Source organism: Oryza glaberrima, chromosome 4 (assembly GCF_000147395.1).
Source record: "Oryza glaberrima chromosome 4, OglaRS2, whole genome shotgun sequence".
Taxonomy (NCBI): Eukaryota; Viridiplantae; Streptophyta; class Magnoliopsida; order Poales; family Poaceae; genus Oryza; species Oryza glaberrima.
In genome coordinates this window covers 7,001,046-7,012,396 of record NC_068329.1, presented here as the reverse complement: position 1 = coordinate 7,012,396, position 11,351 = coordinate 7,001,046, and the positions used below count along the sequence as shown (strand labels likewise).

The 11,351-nt window shown below is 44.0% G+C and overlaps 1 non-coding gene across 1 annotated transcript; it reads right to left on the bottom strand.

The window, feature by feature from the left end:
• Positions 1–10,978: 10,978 nt before the first annotated feature.
• Positions 10,979–11,085, bottom strand: LOC127772413 (small nucleolar RNA R71). Its single transcript, XR_008017401.1, has one exon. It is a non-coding gene; the product is annotated as a small nucleolar RNA R71 (small nucleolar RNA).
• Positions 11,086–11,351: the final 266 nt, after the last annotated feature.

Genomic DNA, 11,351 nt, shown 5'->3' with positions numbered 1-11,351 from the left:
TCTGTGTCCATTGAAATTCTTTTTCATATTCCTATATGGGTGATACCTTGGGAGAAATCTCCTGTGACCCATGTAGACCGTCTTGTGTGAATGCTTCAACCATTTGCTTTTTGTTTCCTCCATACACTCCGAATACGCCCATTTCTCTTTCACAGTTTGGCCAGAAAGGTTGCCAAGGGCTGGATAATCGTTGATGGTACAAAGCAGCATCGCATGGAGGTTGAAATACTCTTGTGCATATGCGTCCCATGTTCATGTGCCCTCATTCCATAGCCTTTCGAAGTCATCGATTATCGGTTCAAGGAACACATCGATATCGTTGCTAGGTTGTCTCGGTCCTTGAATGAGCATAGCAAGCATAATATACTTTCTTTTGAAGCACAACCAGGGAGGAGGTTATAGTTAACAAGTAGAACTGGCCATGTACTGTGACGACTGCTCAAATCACCAAATGGATTAATGCCGTCCGTACACATTGCGAAACGCATGTTTCTTGGGTCATTTGAGAATTCCTGGTAAATCCTATCGATTGTCCTCCACTGTACTGAATCTGCTGGGTGCCTCAGCATACTATTGACTTTCCGTTCTTCGGCATGCCAGCGCACTAGCTTAGCTTGTTCCTTATTCGCAAACATTCTCTTCATGCGCTCCGCAATTGGGAGATACCACACCACCTTTGCTGGGCCTCCCCTCTTTGACTTACTTCCTTCACCTGCACTCTTTGCTCGTTTGTATCTTGATGCCCCACAGACAGGGCAGACATCCAAGTCAGCGTATTCCTTGTAATACAAAATGCAGTCGTTCGGACATGCATGAACTCTTCTAACCTCCAAGCCCAACGGACATAATGCTTGCTTCGCTTCTTATGTCGTCTGCGGTAAATTGTTCCCCTCTGGCAACAGGTCCTTTAACAGGTCAAGAAGTTATGTAAAACTCTTGTCCGATCAGCCATTACTAGCCTTAAGCTTCATGAGTTCCAACACGCATGACAACTTGCTGTGCTTCGACTTGCATCCATCATTCAAGGGCATCTGACAATCTTCCACCAACTTACTAAACTTCTCAAAATATTTGTCCTTGTCCTCTGTGTCTTCAATGTCATGCAACATTGTAGATAGACATTGAGTGTCCAAATCTATGGTCTCTCCACCTAAAGGAGAAGGAACGAACATGCCTTCTTGAGCTGCGGCGGTGTTCTCTACATCCTGATCCAACACTTCTTCAGCTGCGACATCAGGCGCCTCTTGCTCTCCATGCTTGGTCCAGCAGGTATATTTCTTCATGAATCCATTCATTATCAAATGAGCATGCACTTCATCGCTATCTTCGATCATCTGTTCATTCTTACAGTCCCTACATGGACACAACATGTGCATGCTCATCCTACTTTTTCTGTCATTATCCGCAAATGTGACAAATTCAGTGACCCCTTCTCTATACTCGGTAGACGAACGATGTGCATAGTACATCCATCTACGATCCATCTGAAATCAACAACATACGAAGAAAAATATATGATGATCGATATATTGAGAAGGAATGGAGAATAATGTGTTTTTTACCTTGAATTTTAGCAAAAAATCGCCCCCCTTGCCCTCCCAACCGATTTGTGAACAATGAGCTGGTCGGGATGGAAAGCAGTTGGCGGTTTGGGGGGTATTTATAGACCCAACACACCTCAAACGGGTTAGATTAAAAAAGCCCGTCAAAGGTGTTGGTCATACCTTTGACGGGCTTCAATTGAGTTGCCCGTCAAAGGTATTGACCTACCTGTGACGGGCCGTAAAAAAAATCCGTCACAGGTGGTGGACTACCACCTGTGACGGCTCATAATGCCACGGCCCGTCACAGGTGAGGGGATACCCTCACCTGTGACGGGTTGGGAGGAAATCCCGTCACTTCCTCACCTGTGACGGCTTTTCCTTCCAGCCCGTCACAGGTAAGGGGATACCTGTGACGGGCCACGCCCGGATGCCCCACCGATGACGGCAATCCTAGCGACCCATCAAAGGTGACGGTCATCTGTGACCAATTCATAGGCCCGTAACTGGTATGCCGTCACAGATGTAGGGTTCTGGCGTAGTGTACCATCGCCGTTAGGGTTCCGTTAGTAGCCCTCCATTAAGTGCTATAGGGTGAACAATACATTTAATGGGGCGGGATGGGTGGAACCCTAACGACGATGGCATTTATAGGACAAAGTCGCTGTAGAATGGCAAATCGCACTTGTCGATGGTATTTCTTGTAATTGGGCAATTGTCAATGTCATTTCGAATTTTCTATGTATGGTATTGATACAAACAAATATTAGACTATTGCATAATATCAAAAAATATGAAGAACTAATTTGTAAAAAATGCAAAGTTAGTGTTGTTGGCAGAGCCACACCACCACGCCAGCCCATTGTTTCGCACTGCAAGTCCACCTTGCGTCCCTTCCATGCCTCCTCTCCCTGATCCCGCTGACATGTGGGACCGAACCCCACATGTCAGGTCCGCCTCCTACCTCTGGCCAGACTCCTCCCAGCAGAGCCCAACGCCGCCTGACTCCACCACCAAATCCGACTAGCCTTGTGGTCGTTTTCCCCAAATTGGTTGAGGGGATTTCTTCGCGTCATACTCCTCTTTATTTCCACTCAATAGTCAGAGGAAATTCCATAGTAAATCACGTGGATTCGATGTGTGATTTGAGTTCTGTTTTCTCTTTGAACCCTAGCTCTTCTGCCATCAAATTCTCTCTTGTCAAGGTCGATCTCCTCCTCCTTTGGCTATAAATAGCATGCCCCAGACCTCCTCTCTCTTTTCCAACCCTAACACGAGTTTTTCCCGTGCTCTAGAGCCGCCGCGGCGCTTGTCTTCTCTGTCCGCCGCCACCGCCGATTTTCGGTCGTGTCACGTCGTCACCTCGGGCATCTCCAAGCTGCGCTACTTCCACTGTAGGTACTGCAACAGCAAGCCAAAGCCCTGCCTCCACTTCCCGTCCAACAAAGGCCCCAGGAAGGCCTTCGTCACCATTCACCCGAGGCAGTCCGCCGTTGCCGCATCTCCAACTGCTGATCCCATCACCGCCCGACCATGCCGAAGCCACCGTCGGTATCACACCGCCAAGGAGAACGTCAGTCGCTCTCTCTTCTTCACCGAGGATCGTCGGAGCACCATCGTCGGCATGTCCCGAAGACCTCTGCCTCCAAAAGCTCGCCACCGGCTTCTCCCTTCACCGTCCGTCTTCGTGTAAGTAGTGGTAAGGATCGTTGTGTCCTCCTCTTCTTTCCCATGTCCTTGCTTACCACGGATGCATCACATTTCGCTAGCGACCATGACTCCATGAGATCCCATCTCCCGTGTCGCTCGTCGGTGATCTTGCATGGCTGCCACGTCAGCACCACATCGAAGCCATGTCACCGCTCCGTCCTGCGTGGCTGCCAGGTGTCACCATGTGACACCACCCTTAGGGCAGAAGCAGTGCGGCATATGTATTTGGCGCACCTCACATGTCACATAGGCTGAAGAACCGTGTTAGACACAAGTTTTACAATGCTGTAACCTCAAGTAGACCCACAAAATAAAGTTTTCCCTTTTTCTCGGTCTTTCTGCCCCCTCTACCTTTCCTCGTGATTTGAACCAACTCCCCTCCCACTCCATGTCCAGCCACCACCGCCCCTCCCTCTCCATCTCCGGTCTCCTCCCTCGGCGGTGATAGAGGAGCTCCCTAGCAGCGCAGCCGCGCGGGGCAGACGTGTCGCCGCCCACGACAAATGCCCTCTCCCTCCCCCGCTACGACCATCACCGCGGCACCGCCGCTTCCTATCCCCCTATGGCCTCCTCCCTCGGCGGCGCGGTTGCACGAGGCAGATCGAGCCGCAACCCACCACCACCGTTCCCTTCCTGCAAGCTCTGGCCACCATTGTGGCACCGCCCATTCCTCTCCTCCCATGGCTACCCAGAATAAATGCAGCACCGACGGTCAAGGAATCCCCCCCCCAAGCAGCGATCGAAAAACCCTCTGGCGATGTGGGCGACGAGCTCCCCAGCGGTGCGGCCGCGCTAACCATATCGAACCGACGACCGCTCCTCCTTCCTCCGCTCCGATCACCACCACATGAGCTATGGGCAAATCAGGCAGTGCCGACACCCCTACTCCTCTCCCTTCTTCGGCGAGATCTTTCGACGCAGATTAGGAGGCGTGAGCTGGCAAGGGCACCGTCGGCGGGGTCGGGCTTGCTGCTGCTTCACCACCTCCGCGGCCCTCTCCGGTGAGATTCTCCGGCAATCTATTAGACACCGTTCTTCATCTCTCTCTCTCTCTCTCTCTCTCTCTCGCTTTCTTGTTACGCGCAATTTGATTCCTTTTTTCTGATGAAATTGTTGCAGGGCTCTCGTTACCAACTTTGGTTGCCGAACCTAGTGAAGTTACTGTCCCCACTCCCCTTTCGCGTCCACATAAGCGTTTAATATTGCCACATACCATGTGTGTGCACTGTGAATGTCCTTAAGGGCAAGGCCAATGCTTGTGGCACCATGAGCAATAGAAGTGGAACCCACTGGAAAAAGTCGCAAGAGCCATATGTACAATGCTTGTGACCGGTAAGAAAATAAGGTGGGTCACATTGGGATGACGATAAATAAAAGGTCCTGTGTGGCAAACAAATAGCTACAAATAAACAATTTAATGGAATGACGATAAAAAATAATTCAATGTGAATGCATTTTATTAGTATGAATGGTAAGTCTCATATTTTGATGTCTTGTGGCCACACTTTAAGCTAAAGGTGCATTAGGACTGTTGGTATTTCTTAATGATATTACTAGAAATATAATTCCCAGCAACGGCGCAGAAATACGCCTGGTATATTATGGTTACAGAGTTCATCCTCAAGCGCACGGATATACCATTGTAGCATTTCACCCGAGAGTATTCCAAGGGTATCATATTTATTAATCCCGTGGGAAGATCATGGTAGAGAATCTGATCTAGTAATTTATATATTACTTGTAATAATCATAGTCTAAGTTGGGGTTAATGTAATCCAAGGGTAGAGTGACACACAAGCAAGGAGCTACTCATTCTCATATGAATTATCTATGCTTAGTGGAAAGAAAAGAGAAAGAGAATCTATTCTTATACTTCTAATATGCATAGTATACATACATCCTAGTTATCTGATATAGTAGCTAATACCCTCTATCCGATGCTCTCCTGGTACTTCGAGAAGCCACCTCTGACTGCCGAGTTCCTTAGGATAGCCCGTCTTGACCATACAACCGGGGCTAAATACGGAGGAGTACCCTCCCCAGGAAATTAACTTAAGACTATATACATGCACGGAGGAATGCCCGTATTGAGCCATCACCATCAGCGGCCCACCTCTCGTCCGCAGCATATAACCCGAAATAATGATATCCCGTAATCTAGACACCACGCCTAAACTACCAGAAACTACTCTAATATCATCGTCATGACATAGAGTAATTGCATACGCAAACATTATACACGTACCAAAGCATCTCCTAGATAAGCTAGCAGTATAATTAGTATAACATGAATATAATGTAAAGTTGGCATTCGTATACTCGGAAAGTATTCCAATACCATAAATGTATAAAGAAGAGTATTCTAAATAAAGTACAAAGCTTACAAAAGAGAAGAGAAGAGATACTAGAGCCATACCCGAACTCTTCCGAAGGCTTCCGGACTCCGATTTCTACTCTATTCCTATTCCACTAGCTTGATAACACCAAACTAACTTGAGAGAATATGAGAGAGCTTTTCTTGAGGTGTGTGAGTGAAGTGAGAAGAGGAGCTCCTTTTATAGGCAGGTAATGACGGTTGTGACGGTTGGAATGGTCGGTAATACCCTCCAACCATCATTGGGGATCAATACCAGCCGTCCATCCAAACCCCGCATCCATCGGCGCCACGGGAGGTTCAGCCGAACCATGGGCTGGGCCCACCTGGCCCAAACTCGGCAGGTGGCCTCCTCTATTGCTCCTTTATGCAGACTTGTGAATTTTGGCCCAATTCATCATGTCAATTCTGAGTTCTTGGCCCATTCATGCATAAGTCTGATTCTCGACATCGTCTGATTTGATGTCGATTCTCCTCCACTTTATAGTTATTCTCTGCAAAAGGTTAGTGATCCAAATACTAGTGGAATATTTTTTTTGAAATAAATACTAGTGGAATATTATTATTCTAACAAGGATATGCATTGTAAGCATAACTAGTTCGCCTCTATTTTGGTAATATTGACGGTCGAAACTGATTGCTAACGACCGTCAACAAGGAGTCCATCGTTTGCGATATATTTGCAAACGAAAAATAATTTCTAAATAAAATTTTTATATACGTGTTCTTAATGATCTAAAAGCAAAGGTTGAAAAATAAATTACGATTGAAAAACCCCCAAAATCAACTCCAAATTTACGGTTAAAAATTCAAATTTTGGCTTATAAGCATAAACATAAGCGAAAAGATGAGTCTATTAGTTTGGTGATGCTTATGGTGCATCTCCTCAATGGCAAAGGTGCAAAACTTAGTAGCATTAAATGCTTAATGCTACCTTTTTGCCAACATTGTGATGCCCTAACCCTAGTTCAAGTTTGATCAGAGTAGTCTGATCTAGGTCAAACTTTTGTCAACCAATCCTAGACGTCGATTTCTGTGGTACACCGTGGGCTATCTTTTTGGACTAGGTCCATGGTAGACCCATGCAATACACCCTATTACATGTGGGTCCCACTTTTTAGTGACGTCAGTCCATTTTCTCTCATTGCTGATATCGTTATTATCCTTTTCAGTTTTAAATTAATTAAATACGATGTCATAAACCATTTGGTTGCTTTGTTTATAACTTTTAATTGATTAAAACTTTATTAATTCATACGAACTCGGAATATGGTCATTCAAGTCTTATAATTCATCCAAATTCAAGTTCTACCTATTTATGAACTTTACGTGTACTGTTTATTTGGTTTCTGTTAGTGTTTTTTTTTCTTATTTTGCGTGTTAGAGTACAGTTTCTGTCGTTTCAGAGGATCACTTGTTCGTTGGAGAAGTTTTCGAAGATGAATTGAAGATACTTGTTTACAAGGTAAGTCACATAGATCCTAAAACACCCTTTGAGCATGTTGATCCTATATTTAAATTCTCTATTATTTCAATTGTGCTCTTATTTTCGAATGTCATCGAGTGGTGTGAACCTACTCCTTTGTACGACCAATTTGCATTGAGTACCCTTTGGGTTATAAATTGACTACCTTGTACTTTATATATGGGTATCCATGCTTAGAAACATTAGTACATGGTCGGGATAACGAATGCTTCACTATTACTTAATGATGGTTATTTGATGGTAGCTCATGATGGCTAATTGTGATTGGTTAATTAATTTGACAACTAAACCTAATTAATGGAGGGTTGTGAGCATGTGGTTTTGATGGTCATGCTCATTACAATTAAAAGACTGGTTTCGTGAGCTACTGTTGTGAAGCGCTAAGAGGACTAACCACAAGCTAGCGTGGGAAACGGCTATAGTTTTTGTATGGCATGGTTCATTGGGGGGCAACAGAAGTGGAGATAAAGTGCATGGGGTCACGAGGAGATTATAAACCGGGAACGGTGCACTATATTGAATTGTGTCATGCAGAGGGTACTGTCGCAACTCCTTTTCAAGATACCATGGTGATACTGAGGGCATGAAAACATGTTATGAGGATGTGTCTTCTGGGTACAATGGTCATTGGTACATTTCTGGCTAGAGTAAAACTATTTGAATAGTTATGCCCGCGGTTATAGGCGAGCCTAATAATGTTTTTCATGATTAGTCTAAACTTATTGATTAATGATAATAAATTGGTAACTGATTTATAATTTATTAGCTCCTGGTATGGAATGGTTAGTTCCTGTATGAAGGTTGTACCTGTACAACCTGTATGAATGGTTTGGGCCTGTGCTGCATTGGCATGGTATTCAGAGTTGTTTAATATTGATATTTAAGTACTCTACTGTTTTACTAATTTTAACAATTTGCCAAATACTGTCTTTGCAAATAAGCCCTATTATTGTCACCTTTTGTTATCCCGTGCACTTGCATACTTGCCATGTGGCTTGCTAAGTATTCCATATTCTCACCTTGCAATAATCATCAATCTCAATTGAAGAAGGATTTCAAAGGAGAAGACATCTGGTTTATATCCCAGTCGAGATACCTGTGGGAGTGGAGTTGAAGCTTCTCAAGATTCTCTTTTCCGTTGCAGTTTTCTTCATGTTGCGGACAAAGAGCCTCTTTTGTAAGTATTTATCGCTTTAGTTATGTTGGAATTGTATATTCAAATTGCATATTTGTATACTTCAATTGATTTCGTATATTCAAATTGCATATTTGTATACTTCAATTGATTCCTGGACGACGGTTTAATGCACAAATTAGTTTGGAAATTACTAGTAAATTTTTAGCGGTGACAGTTTGTGAACTTAATTATTAGGTAAAATTGTTCCTAGCTATTAATGCAAGTTCTTCTCTGAATTTGGTTCTACCAACTGGTTATTGTAATATATACACTTGTTCTTAGAAAAATGAGAAAGGAACCAGATTCGCGAACAACACTAGTAGCACTCACTACTAGAAAAACGATTTTTCATGGTGTTGGCCTATTATTTTCGCTGGCGGCCACACGCGAAAACCGTCAGCAAAAACATATCGAGGGGTGGGGGGCCATGGACCGCCAGCGAAAACCAATTTTCGCTGGTGGCCACGCTAAGAGGTCTGCCATAAAAAAATTCTATTTTTTGAGGCGGACCTCTTAAGCATCTGTTGACGGTCGTTATCGATCAGTTTCGACCGTCAATATTACTAAAATAAAGGAGAACTAGTCATGCTTGCAATGCATATATATTTCAGAATAATAATATTCCACTAGTATTAGGTATACTAACCTTTTGCAAAGAATGACAATAAAGTGGAGGAGAATCGACATCAACTCAGACGATAAATCAATCGGACGGTGTCGAGAACCAGACTTATGTATGAATGGGCTAAGAACTCAGAAATAACACGACACATTGGGCCAAAATTCACAAGTCTACGGAGGAGGACAACAAAGTAGGCCGCCAGCCGAAGATGGGCTGGGTTGGGCCAGCCCATGGTTCGGCCGAAGATCCCATGGCGCCGATGGATGCAGGGTTTGGATGGACGGCTGGGATTGATCCCCAATGACGGTTGGAGGGTATTACCGACCATTCCAACCGTCACAACTGTCATTACCTGCCTATAAAAGGAGCTTCTCTTCTCACTTCACACACACACCTCAAGCAATAGCTCTCTCATTTCTCTCAAGTTTAGTTTAGTAGTATCTAGCTGGTGGAATAGGAATAGAGTAGAAATCAGGAGTCCGGAAGCCTTCGGAAGAGTTCGGGTATGGCTCTAGTAGCTTTCCTCTTCTCTTTTGTAAGCTTTATACTTTTATTAGAATACTCTTCTATATACATTTATGGTGTTGAAATACTTTCCGAGTATTTGAATGCCTACTTTATAATATGTTCATGTTATACTGAATATACGGCTAGCTTATCTGGGAGATGCTTTGGTGTGGGTATAATGTTTGCATATGCAATTACTATATATCATGACGATGATATTAGAGTAGTATCTAGTAGTTTAGGCGTGGTGTCTAGATTACGGGATATCATTATTTGGGGTTATATATTGTGGATGAGAGGTGGGTCGCTGATAGTGACAGCTCAGTACGTGTATTCCTCCGCGCCGGTATATCATCCTAAGTTAATTCCCTGGGGAGGGTATTCCTCCGTATTTAACCCCGGTTGTATGGTCATGACGGGCTGTCGTAAGGAACTCGGTAGTCAGGGGTGGCTTCTCGAAGTAGCAGGAGGGTATCAGATAGAGGGTATTAGCTAGTATATCGGTTAACTAAAATGTATGTATACTGTGTATATTACAAGTATAGGAATAGATTTTCTTTCTCTTTTCTTTCCACTTAGCTTAGATAATATATTATGAGAATGAGTAGCTAATGCTTGTGTGTCACTCTACCCTTGGATTATCTTAACCCCCGCTTAGAATATGATTATCACAAGTAATATATAAATTATTAGTCAAGTTCTCTCTACATGATCTTCCCACGGGATAAAATTAATACGATACCCTTGGAATACTCTCGGGTGAAATGCTACAATGGTATATCCGTGCGCTTGCGGATGAACTCTGTAACCATAATATACCAGAAGTATTTATGCGTCATTGCTGGAAATTATATTTCTAGTAATGTCGTTAAGAAATACCAACAAGCATTTCTGGCGCCGTTGCCGGGGAAGATTCATAATATAGATTTCCTGAACTAATACTTTATATTTACCTCTATATAATCATTTTCCTTTGCAGGCTATCCTTGTTTGTTTTCACTTTTTGTTGTGAAAACAGGGTAGATCATGACTGGTTTCAACTTGCCGGAAAACTTCAAAGAAAATCCAGAAGCTTTCTTCCGGAGCGTCAGGCCGCGAGTCGTTGCTCCGCAGAAAACTCTACCGACAAAGAAACCAGTCGTACAAAGCTTTCTTCCGGAGCGTCAGGCCGCGAGTCGTTGCTCCGCAGAAGACTATGGCTAACAAGTCTCTCCGCGAGTTTGCTGCTCCCTCTGCTGACAATGTGGCCATTGGGCCGCAGATCAACATGGGAGACGTGGATTTCGACATGAAGTCCAGCCTCATCAGGATGGCACAGGCTAGCCCATTCTTTGGCATGCCTAATGAGGATGTCAATGCTCATCTACAACAGTTCCTGGAGATCTGTAGCACGTACACCATCAAGGGCGTCAGTCCAGACGCTGTCAGGCTGCGACTGTTTCCATTCTCCTTCCTCGGGAGAGCGAAGCAGTGTTTCTGTGCCAACCGTGCTGCTGTCAATACCTGGGACAAATGCTCTACGACATTCCTCTCGAAATTCTTCCCGATGGGAAAAACCAATGCCCTTCGTGGAAGGACTTCAAGTTTCCAGCAGACAAGGGACGAATCTATTCCGGAAGCATAGGAACGACTGCAAGAGTACGTAGCCGCCTGTCCTCATCATGGGATGGACGATTGGCTGTGTCACGTCCCAAAACGACCCTAAAATATATCCTTTAAATTATGCCTAGAATAATTAAAATCCTCGAGAAAGCCTCCAAAAATTAAAATGTGCAAAGTAAAAGTCAAATAAGGCTTAGAGGATTTTTGTATATTTCCTAAAAGCCTAAAATGTGCAAATAAATTTTAGTGGAATTTTCAGAGGACAAATAATAATTATTAAGAAATAAACAAAGTTGAAAAGGTTTTATAAAAAGAAAACCCTAAAAACCCTC